This window comes from Mesoplodon bidens (genome assembly GCF_964165515.1).
Source record: "Mesoplodon bidens genome assembly, chromosome: 3".
NCBI classification, from domain to species: domain Eukaryota; kingdom Metazoa; phylum Chordata; class Mammalia; order Artiodactyla; family Ziphiidae; genus Mesoplodon; species Mesoplodon bidens.
The window spans coordinates 48,841,724-48,860,252 of NC_138178.1; positions in this window are offsets into that span (position 1 = coordinate 48,841,724).

Here is an 18,529-nt window from a genome sequence, read left to right on the forward strand (position 1 = left end):
TAAAGTGATTATAACAGTGTCTGGCTGTTGCTACATAAGTGTTTAAATAATTGCTATATAAGTGTTTAATTAAAAATATATAAATATCATGGTTCTTCCATGAACAACCATCCATTTGAAAGCAGTGATTAATAGCATTATTTCCTTAGCTAAAATACACAGCTTTGATACTACCAGTATAAAAGAAAGTTACCCTCAAGTTTTAATAGTGAGAAATTCAGCTAGGAAGTATATGGCCGTATACAGTATATTATACAAGTAATACTGTACGGAAATGCTTCTGGCACAACTTAAAGCCAGTCCTGGTAAATATTACAACAATTACATTTTCAATTTTCCAGCTCCTAATAAACTGCCTGCTGCATGTCTTACTGTCATGCCAAACTCAATATGTGTAACTTATCTCTGATAATGGCACCACGACCCTCAGTAACCTGGGATGGAGAGTGGAATCATCTCATATTCTTCTTCCCTTGTCTACTCATAAACAGTCACCAAGAATTGATTCTTAAAAAAAATAAAAAAATAAAAAAAAGAATTGATTCTTCCCTAAAAATATTTTTCTTCTGCCTTTAATCCATCCCTACCCATTACTGTCACTCCAATTTACACAATTATTTTCTCTTGCTTGGTGGACTTCTAATCCATCTCATTCCAGTCTCTCTCACTTCTGGTGCTGCTTTCAAACCTCACCTCACTCCACTGCAGTTTTCTTCAAACACCATCACTCTCAAGGAGCTACTCTTCCTGGGGCCATCAAAGATCTGTTAGGGGCTTCCCTGGTGGCACAGTGGTTAAGAATCGGCCTGCCAATGCAGGGGACACAAGTTCGAGCCCTGGTCCGGGAAGATCCCACGCGCCGCGGAGCAACTAAGACCACGCGCCACAACTACTGAGCCTGCGCTCTGCAGCCACGAGTCACAACTACTGAGCTCACGAGCCACAACTACTGAAGCCCGCACACCTAGAACCCATGCTCTGCAACAAGAGAAGCCACCGCAATGAGAAGCCCACGCATTGAAACAGAGTAGCCCCTGCTAGCTGCAACTAGAGGAAGCATGCATGCAGTAACGAAGACACAACGCAGCCAAAAATTAAATTAAAAAAAAAAAGATTTGTTACTTATCGATGCCACTACACACTTTCACTCCTTATCTAACTAGACCTCTTGGTCAATTAACATTCTCTCCTCAAAATTCCCTCCTCCAATGTTTCCCAAGACAGTGCTCTCTCCTGATCTTCCGCCTTTTTTTTTTTTTTTTTTGCGGTGTGCGGGCCTCTCACTGTTGTGGCCTCTCCCGTTGCGGAGCACAGGCTCCTGACGCGCAGGCCCAGCGGCCATGGCTCACGGGCCCAGCCGCTCCGCGGCATGTGGGATCTTCCTGGACCGGGGCACGAACCCGTGTCCCCTGCATCGGCAGGCGGACTCTCAACCACTGCACCATCAGGGAAATCCCCGCCTTACTTTTTCTTTAAAGTTTTTTTTTAAACATCTTTATTAGAGTATAATTGCTTTACAAATGGTGTGTTAGTTTCTGCTGTATAACAAAGTGAATCAGCTACATATATACATATATCCCCATATCTCCTCCCTCTTGCATCTCCCTCCCACCCTCCCTATCCCACCCCTCTAGGTGGTCAAAAAGCACCAAGCTGATTTCCCTGTGCTATGCAGCTGCTTCCCACTAGTTATCTATTTCACATTTAGTAGTGTATATCGGTCTATGCTACTCTCTCACCTCGTCCCAGCTTACCCTTCCCCCTCCCCGTGTCCTCAAGTCCATTCTCTATGTCTGCGCCTCTATTCCTGTCCTGCCCCTAGGTTCTGCAGAACCTTTCTTTTTTTTTTTTTTTCAGATTCTATATATATGTGTTAGCATTTGGTATTTGTTTTTCTCTTTCTGACTTACTTCACTCTGTTAAACAGACTCTAGGTCCATCCGCTTAACTACAAATAACTCAATTTCATTTCTATTTTATGGCTGAGTAATATTCCATTGTATATATGTGCCACATCTTCTTTATCCATTGTTGATGGACACTTAGGTTGCTTCCATGTCCTGGCTATCATAAACAGAGCTGCGATGAACATTGTGGTACATGACTCTTTTTGAATTATGGTTTTCTCAGGGTATATGCCCAGCAGTGGAATTGCTAGGTCATACTGTAGTTCTACTTTTAGTTTTATAAGGAACCTCCATACCATTCTCCATAGTGGCTGTGTCAATTTACATGTTAGATAAGGAGTGAAAGTGTGTAGTGGCATCGATAACTAACAGATCTTTTTTTTTTAATTTAATTTTTGGCTGTGTTGTGTCTTCGTTACTGCAAGAGGGTTCCCTTTTCTCCACACCCTCTCCAGCATTTATTGTTTGTAGATTTTTTACAATTTTTTTTTTTTTTTTTTTTTTTTTTGCGGTACGTGGGCCTCTCTCTGTTGTGGCCTCTCCCGTTGCGGAGCACAGGCTCCAGACGCACAGGCTCAGTGGCCATGGCTCACGGGCCTAGCCGCTCCGCGGCATGTGGGATCTTCCTGGACCGGGGCACGAACCCATGTCCCCTGCATCGGCAGGCGGACTCTCAACCACTGCGCCACCAGGGAAGCCCTGTTTGTAGATTTTTCGATGATGGCCATTCTGACTGGTGTGAGGTGATACCTCATTGTAGTTTTGATTTGCATTTCTCTAATGATTAGTGATGTTGAACATCCTTTCATATGTTTCTTGGCAATCTGTATATCTTCTTTGGAGAAATGTCTATTTAGGACTTCTGCCCATTTTTGGATTGGGTTGTTTGCTTTTTTGATATTGAGCTGCATGAACTGCTTGTAACTTTTGGAGCTTAATCCTTTGTCAGTTGCTTCATTTGCAAATATTTTCTCCCATTCTGAGGGTTGTCTTTTCATCTTGGTTATGGTTTCCTTTGCTTTCAAAAGCTTTTAAGTTTCATTAGACCCCATTTTCTTATTTTTGTTTTTATTTTCATTTCTCTAGGAGGTGGATCAAAAAGGATCTTACTGTGATTTATGTCATAGAGTATTCTGCCTATGTTTTCCTCTAGGAGTTTGATAGTGTCTGGCCTTAATGACCTTAAAGACAATTAGGTCTTTAATCCATTTTGAGTTTATTTTTGTGTATGGTGTTAGGGAGTGCTAATTTCATTCTTTTACAGGTAGCTGTCCAGTTTTCCCAGCACCACTTATTGAAGACTGTCTTTTCTCCATGGTATATTCTTGCCTTCTTTATCAAAAAAAAGGTGACCATATGTGCGTGGGTTTATCTCTGGGCTTTCTATCCTGTTCCATTGATCTATATTTCTCTTTTGGGGCCAGTACCATACTGACTTGATTACTTTAGCTTTGTAGTATAGTCTGAAGTCAAGGAGCTACTTTCCTCCAGCTCTCTTTTTCGTTCTTAGGATTGCTTTGGCTATTCGGGGTCTTTTGTGTTTCCATACAAATTGTGAAATTTTTTGTTCTAGCTCTGTGACAAATGCCAGTGGTAGTTTGATAGGGAGTGCATTGAATCTGTAGATTGCTTTGGGTAGTATAGTCATTTTCACAATATTGATTCTTCCAATCCAAGAACATGGTATATCTCTCCATCTGTTTGTATCATCCTTAATTTCCTTCATCAGTGTCTTATAGTTTTCTGCATACAGGTCTTTCGTCTCCCTAGGTAGGTTTATTCCTAAGTATTTTATTCTTTTTGTTGCAATGGTAAATGGGAGTGTTTCCTTAATTTCAATTTCAGATTTTTCATCATTAGTGTATCGGAATGCAAGAGATTTCTGTGCATTAATTTTGTATCCTGCAACTTTACCAAATTCATTGATTAGCTCTAGTAGTTTTCTGGTAGCATCTTTAGGATTCTCTATGTATAGTATCATGTCATCTGCAAACAGTGAAAGCTTTACTTCTTCTTTTCCGATTTGGATTCCTTTTATTTCTTTATCTGCTCTAATTGCTGTGCTAAAACTTCCAAAACTATGTTGAATAATGGTGAGAGTGGACAACTTGGTCTTGTTCCTGATTTTAGAGGAAATGGTTTCACTTTTTCACCATTAAGAACGATGTTGGCTGTGGGTTTGTCATATATGGCCTTTATTATTTTGAGGTAAGTTCCCTCTATGCCTACTTTCTGGAGGGTTTTTATCATGAATGGGTGTTGCATTTTGTCAAAAGCTTTTTCTGCATCTATTTAGATGATCATATGGTTTTTCTCCTTCAATTTGTTAATATGGTTTATCACAAAGATTGATTTGTGTATACTGAAGAATCATTGCATTCCTGGAATAAACCCCACTTGATCATGGTGTATGATCCTTTTAATGTGCTGTTGGATTCTGTTTGCTAGTATTCTGTTGAGGGTTTTTGCATTTATGTTCATCAGTGATATTAGCCTATACTTTTCTTTTTTTGTGACATCTTTGTCTGGTTTTGATATCAGGGTGATGGTGGCCTCGTAGAATGAGTTTAGGAGTGTTCCTCCTTCTGCTATGTTTTGGAAGAGTTTGAGAAGGATAGGTGTTAGCTCTTCTCTAAATGTTTGATATAATTCACCTGTGAAGCCATCTGGTCCTGGGCTTTTGTTTGTTGGAAGATGTTTAATCACAGTCTCAATTACAGTGCTTGTGATTGGCATGTTTATATTTTCTATTTCTTCCTGGTTCAGTCTTGGAAGGTTGTGCTTTTCTAAGAATTTGTGCATTTCTTCCAGGTTGTCCATTTTTTTGGCCTAGAGTTGCTTGTAGTAATCTCTCATGATCCTTTGTATTTCTGCAGTGTCAGTTGTTACTTCTCCTTTTTCATTTCTAATTCTATTGATTTGAGTCTTCTCCCTTTTTTTCTTGACGAGTCTGGCTAATGGTTTATCAATTTTGTTTATCTTCTCAAAGAAACAGCTTTTAGTTTTATTGATCTTGGCTATGGTTTTCTTCATTTCTTTTTCATTTATTTCTGATCTGACCTTTATGATTTCTTTTCTTCTGCTAACTTTGGTGGTTTTTTTGTTCTTCTTTCTCTAGTTCCTTTAGGTGTAATGTTAGGTTGTTTATTTGAGATGTTTCTTGTTTCTTGAAGTAGGATTGTATTGCTATAAGCTTCCCTCTTAGAACTGCTTTTGCTGCATCCCATAGGTTTTGGGTCATCGTGTTTTCATTGTCATTTGTTTCTAGGTATTTTTTTTATTTCCTCTTTGATTTCTTCAGTGATCTCTTGGTTATTTAGTAGCATATTGTTTAGCCTCCATGTGTTTGTAATTTTTACAGACTTTTTCCTGTAATTGCTATCTAGTCTTATAGCATTGTGGTCAGAAAAGATACTTGATACGATTTCAATTTGCTTAAATTTACCAAAGCTTGATTTGTGACTCAAGATATGATATATCCTGGAGAATGTTCCATGAGCACTTGAGAAGAAAATGTATTCTGTTGTCTTTGGATGGAATGTCCTATAAATTTCAATTAAGTCCATCTTTTTTAATGTGTCATGTAAATCTTGTGTTTCCTTATTTATTTTCATTTTGGATGATCTGTCCATTGGTGAAAGTGGGGTGTTAAAGTTCCCTACTATGACTGTGTTACTGTCGATTTCCCCTTTTATGGCTGTTAGCATTTGCCTTATGTATTGAGGTACTCCTCTGTTGGGTGCATACATATTTACAATTGTTTTATCTTCTTCTTGGATTGATCCCTTGATCATTATGTAGTGTCCTCCTTTGTCTCTTGTAATAGTCTTTATTTTAAAGTCTATTTTGTCTGATATGAGAATTGCTACTCCAGCTTTCTTTTGATTTCCATTTGCATGGAATATCTTTTTCCATTCCCTCACTTTCAGTCTGTATGTGTCCCTAGGTCTGAAGTGGGTCTCTTGTAGGCAGCATATGTATGGGTCTTGTTTTTGTATCCATTCAGCCAGTCTATGTCTTTTGTTTGGAGCACTTAATCCATTCATATTTAAGGTAGTTATCAATATATATATGTTTCTATTACCATTTTCTTAATTGTTTTGCTTTTGTTTTTGTAGGTCTTTTCCTTCTCTTGTGTTTCATGCCTAGAGAAGTTCATTTAGCATTTGTTGTAAAGCTGGTTTGGTGGTGCTCAATCCTCCTAGCTTTTGCTTGTCTGTAAAGGTTTTAACTTCTCCATCGAATCTGAATGAGATCCTTGCTGGGTAGAGTAATCTTGGTTGTAGGTTTTTCCCTTTCATCACTTTAAATATGTCCTGCCACTCCCTTCTGGCTTGCAGAGTTTCTGCTGAAAGATCAGCTGTTAACCTTATGGGGAACTCCTTTGTATGTTATTTGTTGTTTTTCCCTTGCTACTTTTAATATTTTTCTTTGTATTTAATTTCTGATAGTTTGATTAATATGTGTCTTGGCATGTTTCTCCTTGTATTTATCCTGTATGGGACTCTCTGCGCTTCCTGGACTTGATTGATTATTTCCTTTCCCATATTAGGGAAGTTTTCAACTATAATCTCTTGAAATATTTTTTCAGTCCATTTCTTTTTCTCTTCTTCTTTTGGGACCCATATAATTCGAATGTTGGTGTGTTTAATGTTGTCCCAGAAGTCTCTGAGACTGTCCTCAATTCTTTTCATTCCTTTTTCTTTGTTCTGCTCTGTGGTAGTTATTTCCACTATTCTATCTTCCAGGTCACTTATCTGTTCATCTGCCTCAGTTATTCTGCTGTTGATTCCTTCTAGAGAATTTTAAATTTCATTTATTGTGTTGTTCATCATTGTTTGTTTGCTCTTTAGATCTTCTATGTCCTTGTTAAACGTTTCTTTTATTTTCTCCATTCTACTTCCAAGATTTTGGATCATCTTTACTATCATTACTCTGAATTCTTTTTCAGGTAGACTGCCTATTACCTCTTCATTTTTTAGGTCTGGTGGGTTTTTATCTTGCTCCTTCTCCTGCTGTGTGTTTTTCTGTCTTCTCATTTTGCTTATGTTACTGTGTTTGGGGTCTCCTTTTCACAGGCTGCAAGTTCGTGGTTCCCGTTGTTTTTGGTGTCTGTCCCCAGTGGCTAAGGTTGGTTCAGTGGGTTATGTAGGCTTCCTGGTGGAGGGGACTGGTGCCTGTGTTCTGGTGGATGAGGCTGGATCTTGTCTTTCTGATGGGCAGGACTGCGTCAGGTGGTGTGTTTTGGGGTGTTGTGACCTTCTATGATTTTAAGCAGCCTCTCTGCTAATGGGTGTGGTTGTGTTCCTATCTTGTTAGTTGGTTCTCTAGGGTGTCCAGCACTGTAGCTTGCTGGTCGTTGAGTGGAGCTGGGTCTTATTGTTGAGATGGAGATCTCTGGGAGAGCTTTTGCCATTTGATATTACATGGAGCCAGTGGTGGATATTACGTGGTCTCTGGTGGACCAATATCCTGAGCTTGGCTCTCCCACCTCAGAGGCACAGGCCTGACACCCAGCCGGAGCACCAAGACCCTGTCAACCACATGGCTCAGAAGAAAAGGGAGAAAAAAAGAAAGAAAGAAAGAAAGAAAGGAAGAAAGAAAGAAAGAAAGAAAGAAAGAAAGAAAGAAAAGAAAAGTTATTAAAATAAAAAATAAAAGTAAATTATTAAAAATAAAAATAATTAAAAAGTGGATAAAAAAAAAGAAAGATAGAAGAGAGCAACAAAACCAAAAAACAAATCCACCAATGAAAACAAACGCTAAAAATTATACTAAAAAAAAAAAGAAAAATAGACAGAACCCTAGGACAGATGGTAAAAGCAAATCTATACAGACAAAAATCACACAAAGAAGCATACACATACACACTCACAAAAAGAGAAAAATATATAAAATACATATAAAAATATATTTTAAAAAAAGAGGGCTTCCCTGGTGGCGCAGTGGTTGAGAGTCTGCCTGCTGATGCAGAGGACACGGGTTCGTGCCCTGGTCTGGGAAGATCCCACATGCCGCAGAGCGGCTGGGCCCATGAGCCATGGCCGCTGAGCCTGCGTGTCCGGAGCCTGTGCTCCACAGCGGGAGAGGCCACAGCAGTGAGAGGCCCGTGTACCACAAAAAAAAAAAAAAAAAAGAGAGCAACCAAATCAATAAACAAATATACCAATGCTAATAAACTCTAAATACTAAACTAAGATAAACATAAACCAGAAACAAATATGATTTAAAAATCAAACCCCAAGTGTACTGTTTCTCCCAAAGTCCACCACCTCAATTTTGGGATGATTCCTTGTCTCTTCAGGTATTCCACAGATGCAGCGTTCATCAAGTTGATAGTGGAGATTTAATCCACTGCTCCTGAGGCTCCTGGGAGAAATTTCCCTTTCTCTTCTTTGTTTGCACAGCTCCCAGGGTTCAGCTTTGGATTTGGCCCCGCCTTTGCGTGTAGGTCACCTGAGGGCGTCTGTTCTTCGCTTAGACAGGACGGGGTTAAAGGAGCAGCTGATTAGGGGGCTCTGGCTCACTCAGGCCGTGGGGGGGAAGGAGGGGTACGGAATGCGTGGTGAGCCTGCAGCGGCAGAGGCCGGCGTGACATTGCACCAGTCTGAGGCGCGCCGTGTGTTCTCCCGAGGAAGTTGTCCCTGGATCACGGGACCTTGGCAGTGGCGGGCTGCACAGGCTCCCGGGAGGGGAGGTGTGGAGAGTGACCTGTGCTTGCACACAGGCTTCTTGGTGGCTGCAGCAGCAGCCTAGCATCTCATGCCCATCTCTGGTGTCCGCACTGATAGCCGTGGCTCACGCCCGTCTCTGGAGCTCGTTTAGGCAGTGCTCTGAATCCCCTCTCCTCACGCACCCCGAAGCAACGTTCTCTTGCCTCTTAGGCAAGTCCAGACTTTTTCCCGGACTCCCTCCAGGCTAGCTGTGGCGCACTAGCCCCTTCAGGCTGTGTTCACGCAGCCAACCCCAGTCCTCTCCCTGAGATCCGACTGAAGCCTGAGCCTCAGCTTCCAGCCCCCGCCCTCCCCGGAGGGTGAGCAGACAAGCCTCTCGGGCTGGTGAGTGCTGGTCGGCACCGATCCTCTGTGTGGAAATCTCTCTGCTTTGCCCTCTGCACCCCTGTTGCTGCGCTCTCCTCCATGGCTCCGGAGCTTCCCCCCTCCGCCACCCACAGTCTCCACCCGCGAAGGGCCTTCCTAGTGTGTGGAAACTTTTCCTCCTTCACAGCTCCCTCCCAGAGGTGCAGGTCCTGTCCGTATTCTTTTGTCTCTGTTTTTTCTTTTTTCTTTTGCCCTACCCAGGTACATGGGGAGTTTCTTGCCTTTTGGGAGGTCTGAGGTCTTCTGCCAGCGTTCAGAAGGTGTTCTGTAGGAGTTGTTCCACATGTAGATGTATTTCTGATGTATTTGTGGGGAGGAAGGTGATCTCCACGACTTACTCCTCCGCCTCTTGAAGGTCTCTTCCTCCTTACTTTTAACTGTGACTGCTGCATCTCTACCCTGGGGCTTTTTCTTCTCTTTATCCTTTAGATATTGGTGTTCCTCAGGACTTCATCTTTGGCTTTATCTTCTCATTCCTCACTTGCATGATTATTTTTTACCACCTCCAAATGTCTATGACTCACTAGGCTGTAAACTCCATGAAAACAAAGCCTGGGTCTGTCTTGTTCTGAATTCTACCCCAGTGCCTAGCACATAGTCCGCACTTTTCCTGCACCTGTGCCCCAAGCACCAGCCCTATATCCTAGTTGCATCATGGGCCAGCCGTGCAACCTTGAGTAAGTTAAGGCATCTGTACCACAGTTTCCTAATGTTTACAATGGGGAGAGTAGTAATACCTACCTCAGAAGTTTGAGAGTTATATAAATTAATAGAAGTAAGGCACTGAGAATATCGCAAGGCATATAGCAAGCACTGCAAAATTTTAGGTGTTGTTACATATCTAACTTATACTAGCCAATGCCTTCCTGTCTTTACATGGCCACACTAAATTCGATATCTTTGCATATTTTATTCCCTCCATGTGGAATTTCAATAATTCATTTTAAGACACTTTTTTTGGTTAGGATTTTGCTTTCTGTATAAAAGAGGAATCAGAGAGGAAAAGCACTTAGAAAATCCACTTTTGGGGAAAAGAGAACAGTGGAAAATGGTATTTACAAGTTAAGGCATTTAGAAGGCATGTAATAAATGTCACTTTCCTTTCAAATGTAAAGGAATAGATATTGTTAAACATATGGCTCAGGTTTCTCCTTTGTAAAATCTTCACTAACTTCACCACTAGACAAAATTAATATATACCATGTCCATACTTATAAAGTAGCTATATCAAACTGTATTGTATTTGTTTATTTTAAATCTTCCCTAATTCTTAAAGATAATAATGAATCACATGTTATAGGGGTTTTGAAAACAGAACCTCAGAGAGTTAAGCAAATATATATTCAACAAATGTTTATTGAATCTTAATGCCAGAATAGGACCCATTTTACTAATTTATTCAAAACCTAGGAGTGACCCCCTCCCCACTTCCTAAAATCCTGATATCTTATTCTAACATTCAAGATGCTCCACAAAATTCATTTGTCTAAACTTTTTTCTCTTCTCCTTTCAATGAAACTTCTACTCCACACTATCAAACTATACTTGGGAACTCCAAACTATCTTCAACTTTCCCCCTTCCATGCTTTTTGTCACCTCGGTTTCCTTTCTGCTCATACAGTATATTAAAAAAAAAAAAAAAGACAACGGACCAAAAATGGAGTTACTTATGCTAAGCCCCCTGTCAACAAACCAAGATTCTTAATTGTTTCAGTTCTCCCAGAAATGGAACCTTTAACCAGTCAATCAGGAAGCACCTGATCAGCACTTGTTAGGTAATGTGCCCATTAGTCCCCTGCTATCCTGTAAACGAAAGTAACTTTGCAATAACCAACAGCTTTCTTTGCCTAGTATCACTTCCTTGTTTTCACTCCCTTCTGCCTATAAAAGCCTTTCATTTTGTAGAGCTCTTCAGAGCTCCTTTCTATCTGCTAGATTGGATGCTTCCTGATTCAAATCAAGTTTTGTTCAAATAACCTCTTAAAATGTTTAATATGCTTCAGTTTACCTTTTAACATGTATTTCATATATAGTCTTAAAGTGCTGGTTACAACCTGGTAGCTCATAAACCAAATTAGACTCACAGACAAGTTCAGTTTCATTTGTAGTTAAATTTTTTTTCTTAATTATATGTCACTATTTAACAGTTAGGAGCTTTCATGTTAAAACCTAGATGCCAGATTTTCTGTGAAAGCTGAAAGGTTAAGCAGACTTAAGTTGTTGCAAAACAGAAGTTGGCTAAAACTGAGTAGAGGCTGCCCTCCTTGGATGCGGCTGGTCTAATGTCACCCCAGTCTGCACTACCACTGTCAGTATTTGACCTTCTGATGCTTGATTTAAGAATTAGACCAAGTTCCAAATAGTCCTGTTTTCCTAGACCCCTGGGGCCCCCTAATCTCAATCACATTTTAGTCCAAAGCACCTATTATTTATATCCTTCATCTGCAATTAATCATATGTTACTATATAGAAACTCTCATATTATTATTTTGATGTTACAGAGGGCTTAGATAAAGAGGCTTTGAGGCAAAGCAGAGGGCACTCAAAAAACTTTACAGGGTGACAATGATAATTATTGGTTATTCATTCAACAAATATTTGTTCTGCTCCTGGTTTGGGGTTTTCCAGACCACCAAGACAATATTCCTGATGCAGTGCCAGGCACCAAGATAAGTAATTCCCATACATGATCCCATTTAACTCTTTGCAACAATGCTATGAAGTAGATTCCCATTTTACATATGAGGAAGCAGGGGCAGACCAGACTTCTAAACCAAGTATGTTTGACTCCGAATCTTGTTGTCTAGTCTTTTGAATTACTGGATAAATTCATCCTTATTATCACTGCCATGGTCCAGAATCTACTTCTTGGCCTCAAAGGTCAAGAAGCTTGATTTCTCTCACTGCAACCTGAGATGATCAGCTGACAAAGACTAACTCATAGGAACTAAACTCTCAAGGGACTTATGTCTTGATCAAAATGTCACCTTATTGTTTTATAAGTGAGACATTCATGATAGCAAGTCAATACATTCTTTTTTTTTAATCTTCGATGCTTCAGAAGGGAAGTCACAACTGAAAGTGGCTTAGGTAAGCAAGGCATCAGTGCAGAATAAATTAATTGAATGATTTTACTGACTAGTTCATCCAACTATCCAACTGACTATGCCACACAAGAATCTATCAAGGTACCAGACAGGTACCAGGCCATCCACCTGTTCAGGTGCCCCCCAACCTTATATGGTGATTGAAGCATATTGTGATGAACCCTTATGTTTTGGGATCTTCTCTAGACTCCACGCAGACTACCATCTCCCTTTCTGTTATTATTATTTGCTTTCTTCAGTCATAATATAATTGATTAGGCCACAACTTCTTATGCCTATTCAGACTTTGATTTAATTTCCAGGCCTTACTTTCGCTTCTTTTGGACTTGGAAAGAATTCTGTTTTCTAAGGGAACTATGACAAATAGCTAAACTGATTCATTTTAGACTGATTTGGTTTTTTAATTCTCACTTTTCTGGGAAGCACCTTATAGTAGCCCTTACGCACTGCTTCAGGTTCCCATTTTTATTTCATTTGCAAATGTTTATGTTTTGTCTTCCTAACCGGATTGTAACCAATTTGAGGGCAGTGACAACAATAATATATTTGAAGAGCTTTACTATCTGTTCCCATTTTATTCACAAAACCACATAGCAAAATCATTCATGCTAATATTTTTTCCCCTGCTTTTTTTTTTCTTTTACAAAAGGTGAAAACTGAAGTTAGCAGAAGTAAATTGATGTACCCAAGCTTATAAAATTAGTCAATGGCAAGACCAGGTTCTAGTCCCAGTTCTTGTAGTCTCTGTTCATCACGTGTTCAACTATTGGTTCGTTGGCCAGAAAGCTCTGTAACATCTTACGGAAAAACCCAAATGAACTTTTTGGCCAACCCAATACATTAGGCTGCTTCTGCATGACCATGCTTAATATTTTCTTCTGAGCCCCAGAATACCACATTGTAAATATTGAATAAATAATCACAGAGGTTTTTTATTGTAATTATAAGCCAGTGAGTCATAATTCTTATTATATGTATCTTAACATATCAACTATATGTCTCAATAATGCAAATGGTTATTATCTGATATTGTTCTAGGTGAGTATTTCTCAACACATGGCCAGTGGCATATCAGCATCAGAGTCACTTAGGATGCCTGTCAAAATGGCAGATTCCTGGGTTTTTCTCCAATTTTGTTGAATGAGACTTCCTGGGGATGGAGTCCAGAAATATGCCTATCAACAGGTTTTCCACCTAAGAGTTAATCATGCTGAAGTTTGACAATCACTGTTCCAAATAAACATAATGAGGGATAGAGTGAATATAAAATATCAGGTTCTCTAGGAAGGGCAATGTTGACATATAAAAAAATATATATTTCAACGTATAAAAACAAAAGGTAAGAGGATACATTTCCTTGATTCTAAGATAACTTCAATTGTAAGATACACCATTGATTCAATAATAGTTTTTGAAGAAAAGAGCATTAAATCCTCAAAAAATGTTTAATTCCAAACCTAGAAAATTTTAAATATTAAGAAAGTGAAACTTAGACCTGAGGAAATTCAGTACTTATATTTTAAATGGTGTAGTAAAAACAGAGTTTGGAGGTGGGAAGTTGGACATGGTCTGAGTAGACTTTGAAAGCTAAGAAGAGAGAGGACACTTTAAATTAGGGAAGCAAAATGAGCTAATGATTTGGATAGGTATAATTAGTGGAGTGACCAAACCAAATCTTATAGAAAGAAGGTTGCTATTACATTTTAGTAGCTGGTAAGGGTGGTTAAAAAGAATAAGGGCAGATTAAGAAAAGCTTTTACTGCCAGGTCAACTCATGATATTCAGTAGTTAAGGAAGTGCCTTTAAAGGCTTTTCAGCAGTAGGTGGAACTAAAGGAAGCACTGTTTAATCTAGCAATATCCACAATGTACTCAAAGGAAAAGAAATTGTAGAGAAATCAGTTAGCAGGTTTACCCCAACACGCTCACTAACCTAGAACAGCACCAGAGAGAATGGAAAGCAAGGCTTGGATAAACCATTGAGGAAAGAGTCAAATCCTGACTTGACTTGCACTTCTGGAAATATATCTGAGGAATATAATTATAAGTACAGATATAAAGATTCAGTTCCAGGGACTTCCCTGGTGGTCCAGCAGTTAAGAATCCACGTTCCCATTGCAGGGATCCCGGGTTCGATCGCTGGTCAGAGAAATAGATCGCATATGCCACAACTGAAAATCCCGCAGGTCGTAACTAAAATAAGATCCCGCACGCCACAACGAAGACCCTGCATGCTGCAACTAAGCCCTGGCACAGCCATATAAATAAATATTAAAAAAAAAAAAGATTCAGTTCCAAGGACATTGATTGCGGTGAAGTTCATAATAGTTAAACAATGGAAATGATCTAAATATTTAAGAAACAGGGATTGGTTCAGTCACATAGTGGAATATTATTAAATCACTAGGAATGTTGCAGATGAATGGATATTAATGCATAAAAATGTTCACGATATATTGATAACTGAAACAAATGTGTTTAGAATGGTCTAATTCTTGTTTACAAAAATATGTATGTGTTCAGATGCCTAGAAAAGTTTGGGAAGGATAGACATACAATGAAGTATCACTAGTGTTATTTCTAATACTTCATTCTACATAGTGCAACGAAGGGTGTTTTTTATTTTCCTCTTTTTGCTTATCTTGTTTTCTAATTTTTCTAAAATGAATATGTTTTGGTTTTCTACTAAAAAAGCAAAATGAATTATCTCTTTACATTAAGTATTTTATATTAAAAAATAGGACTTGTTGACCATGAGGAAACTAAAACAAAACTACTTGAATATTTTAAGCCTGGGTGACAGAGACTGACACTTATATGGAAAAATGTGAGAAGGCCAAGAACAAAAAGCATCTTGAGATCAGGATTCTATACATATCTCAAAGGAGAGTGTATAGAAAAATGGCCAAAAGACTAACTTTGGAGCAGTGTGGCGTTCTGGGAGAGTAATGAAAAATAACACTGGCTATAGAAGATGAATTTAGAAACCTTTTTCTCTTGCTAAGGTTTATTTATTGGCAGTAGGAATGAGGAGGAGAGGCTTCGCTTAATGCTAGAATAGTAATTCTCAAACTTTATCGTGTATCTGAATCACCTAGAGGTCTTGTTAAAACACAGACCTCTTGTTGCTGGGCTTTACACCCAGAGTTCCTGATTCTGTAATCTCGGTGGGACTAGAGAATTTACATTTTTAACAAGAACCTAGGTGATGTTGTTACTGCTAATTCCCAAACCACATTTTGAAAACAATCATACTAGAGTTGAGAGAGATCTGTTAAGTTGGTAGGTTGACAGGGGAGAAATTTGTTTGAGGAGAGAAGTCCTAAGGCATGAGATGTACTTGATTCAATGAGAAAACCTGAACCAGATGAGCAGAGCCAATTCCAGAGCCTCTTTCTCACAAGGCAGAAGAGCCCTGATCATGGAGGAGCAAGGGGGCTCTAGGGAAGGGAACTGGGTTGGGATGGTACAGTGAGAAAGAGCTGGAGTGTGGGGAATTAAAAAAAACAAAAACAAAAACAGAAACAAACCTTAATAGCTGGTGTAATACCAGGGGAGCAAGGATTCTGAGTTGAAGGTGATGGACTATATTCCTTTAATTCATTCCTGGTGAAACCCATCTGGACCCATATTTAGGTCCCACTTTTAAAAAAGACTACATAAGTAAAATTGAGAAAACTGTTTTATTAATACTGTAGCATTTTAGAGCTACAGTAAAAGGGAAAAGAAGGTCATTTCCCTCCAGTCACCATCACACATCTTTAACACCACCAGAACAGACTAGCATCTGGTGAAACAGCATGTAGTAGAAGCAGCACCTGGTAGAATATCATAGGATTGAATTTGTTTCCGAACAGGTGTGAGACTCCTCATGGGGGCTCTCAGAAATAATTAAATAGGGGATGTACTTTACAGGAAGCTGGAGTTTCTGCATAGTCAGTTGAAGGCCAGAGCCAGGGCAATTTGAGTTATATGGAAACCCTTGATTTTTTTTTTTAAATCTTATTTAATTAATTTATTTTTTAACATCTTTATTGGAGTATAATCGCTTTACAATTGTGTGTTAGTTTCTGCTTTATAACAAAGTGAATCAGCTATACATATACATATATCCCCATATCTCCTCCCTCTTGCATCTCCCTCCCACCCTCCCTATCCCATCCCTCTAGGTGGTCACAAAGCACGAGCTGATCTCCCTGTGTTATTCGGCTGCTTCCCACTAGCTATCTATTTTACATTTGGTAGTGTATATATGTCCATGCCACCCTCTCACTTCATATCAGCTTAACTTTCCCCCTCCCTGTGTCCTCAAGTCCATTTTCTACGTCTGTGTCTTTATTCCTGTCCTGCCCCTAGGTTCTTCATATCCATTTTTTTTTAGATTCCATATATATGTGTTAACATACGGTATTTGTTTTTCTCTTTCTGACTTACTTCACTCTGTATGACAGACTCTAGGTCCATCCACCTTACTACAAATAACTCAATTTCATTTCTTTTTTATGGCTGAGTAATATTCCATTGTATATATATGCCACATCTTCTTTACCCATTCATCTGTCAATGGACACTTAGGTTGCTTCCATGTCCTGGCTATTGTAAATAGAGCTGCAATGACCATTGTAGTACATGACTCTTTTTGAATTATGGCTTTCTCAGGGTATATGCCCAGTAGTGGGATTGCTGGGTCATATGGTAGTGCTATTTTTAGTTTTTTAAGGAACCTCCACACTGTTCTCCATAGTGGCTGTATCAATTTACATTCCCACCAACAGTGCAAGAGGGTTCCCTTTTCTCTACACCCTCTCCAGCATTTATTGTTTGTAGATTTTTTGATAATGGCCATTCTGACTGGTGTGAGGTGATACCTTACTGTAGTTTTGATTTGAATTTCTCTAATGATTAGTGATGTTGAGCAGTCTTTCATGTGTGAAACCCTTGATTTTAACTCAGAATTTTATCACTCTCTCTCTTGGGTAGAAAGCTAAGAGAAGAGGAGTAAAGGTATATATGCCCTGTACCTGTGCAGTAATCTGCTCAGAGCCAATTTTGATTCAGCTAACAATAAAGAACCATCACAGTTTTAGTAGAACCATCAACAAAATAAAAGCAAGATATTTGAACTATAGCTCTAATAGGTTTATGCAGGATAACATGAGGAACACAAAACCATAGGCTGGGGAATAACTAGAATGCTGTTACACTCTAGTAGGAAGGTGATAAGGACTCAGCTAGGAAGTGGCTATAGATGAATGAAATAGTAAAGGGGTGTACAATATCAGCAAGACTTGATAGATGAGATAATAGTAAATAAATTAGGGTAAAAGTCAAATATAGCATCAATTTTTCTGTCATGGGAGCTATAAAAGGTATGATCCAACTATGAAAAATAGCATTTTAAAAGAATTATCATTTTGAGAGTTAGAGATTTTTTTTGGATTTCTTAAGCCTGAGGTAATAATCAGTCTGTGATTTTAATTAGGGGAGTATAGCTTAATTCCTCTTTAATTATCTCACACTAAATATTTTTTCTCATCTGAATCTTTTTAAGTTACTGCTTGTACTACTCCTTTAGTATTATTAATTAACTTCTATTCTCAATGACCAATTCATGTGAATGTCTTACTTCCCAAAGCAGATTTTGCTCTCCCAAAGAATAAAACCAATGTTTTACACTTGTATCCCCCATATCTCATACTCTGGCACTGTAACTCCATACTGACTAAGTAATACTATTTTATAGCACATGGTTCAGATATTCTTTGAAAAATATAAAGGATATATAAAAAATTATGATCAATATTCTGAGATGAAAGGTCAGGATGCCATCAAACAATATAAAGGAACTAGAAAGAACTCTTGTAAGTTTAATATACAATAGTGTCAATAAACAATGCATTTAAAAGAATTGAAAGACAAATTTGAGGAAATGTCTTAGAAAGAAAAGATAAATAAAATTAGAGAAAAGATAAGATTTATAAAAGAAATGAAAAAAGAAATTTCCCAGAACTGAAGGACATGTTTCTACATTGAATGTGATCACCAAATACCCAGCCCAGTGAATAAAGCAAGACCCACCCAAAGGTATATCAAATACTGAAATGTCAGAACACCAAGAAGAAAAAGAAGATCAAATAAATGTCAAAGAAATAGGTTATATACAAAGGATCCAGAGTCCAATAGTATCAGACTACTCTACAATCACCTAGAAGCTAGAAGACAGTTGACCAATGACTAAAATGAAGAAAAAGTATCTCCAATGTTGAGTTTTATATCCAGCCAAACTATAAAATGTAAAAGTAGAATAAAGGTCTAGCTATTTTCAAACAAACATGACCTACAAAAATGGGCTCTTTCTCAGGAAGCTGAGAATATGTTCCACCAAATCAAGGAAACAGGGAGACAGGAGATCCAAG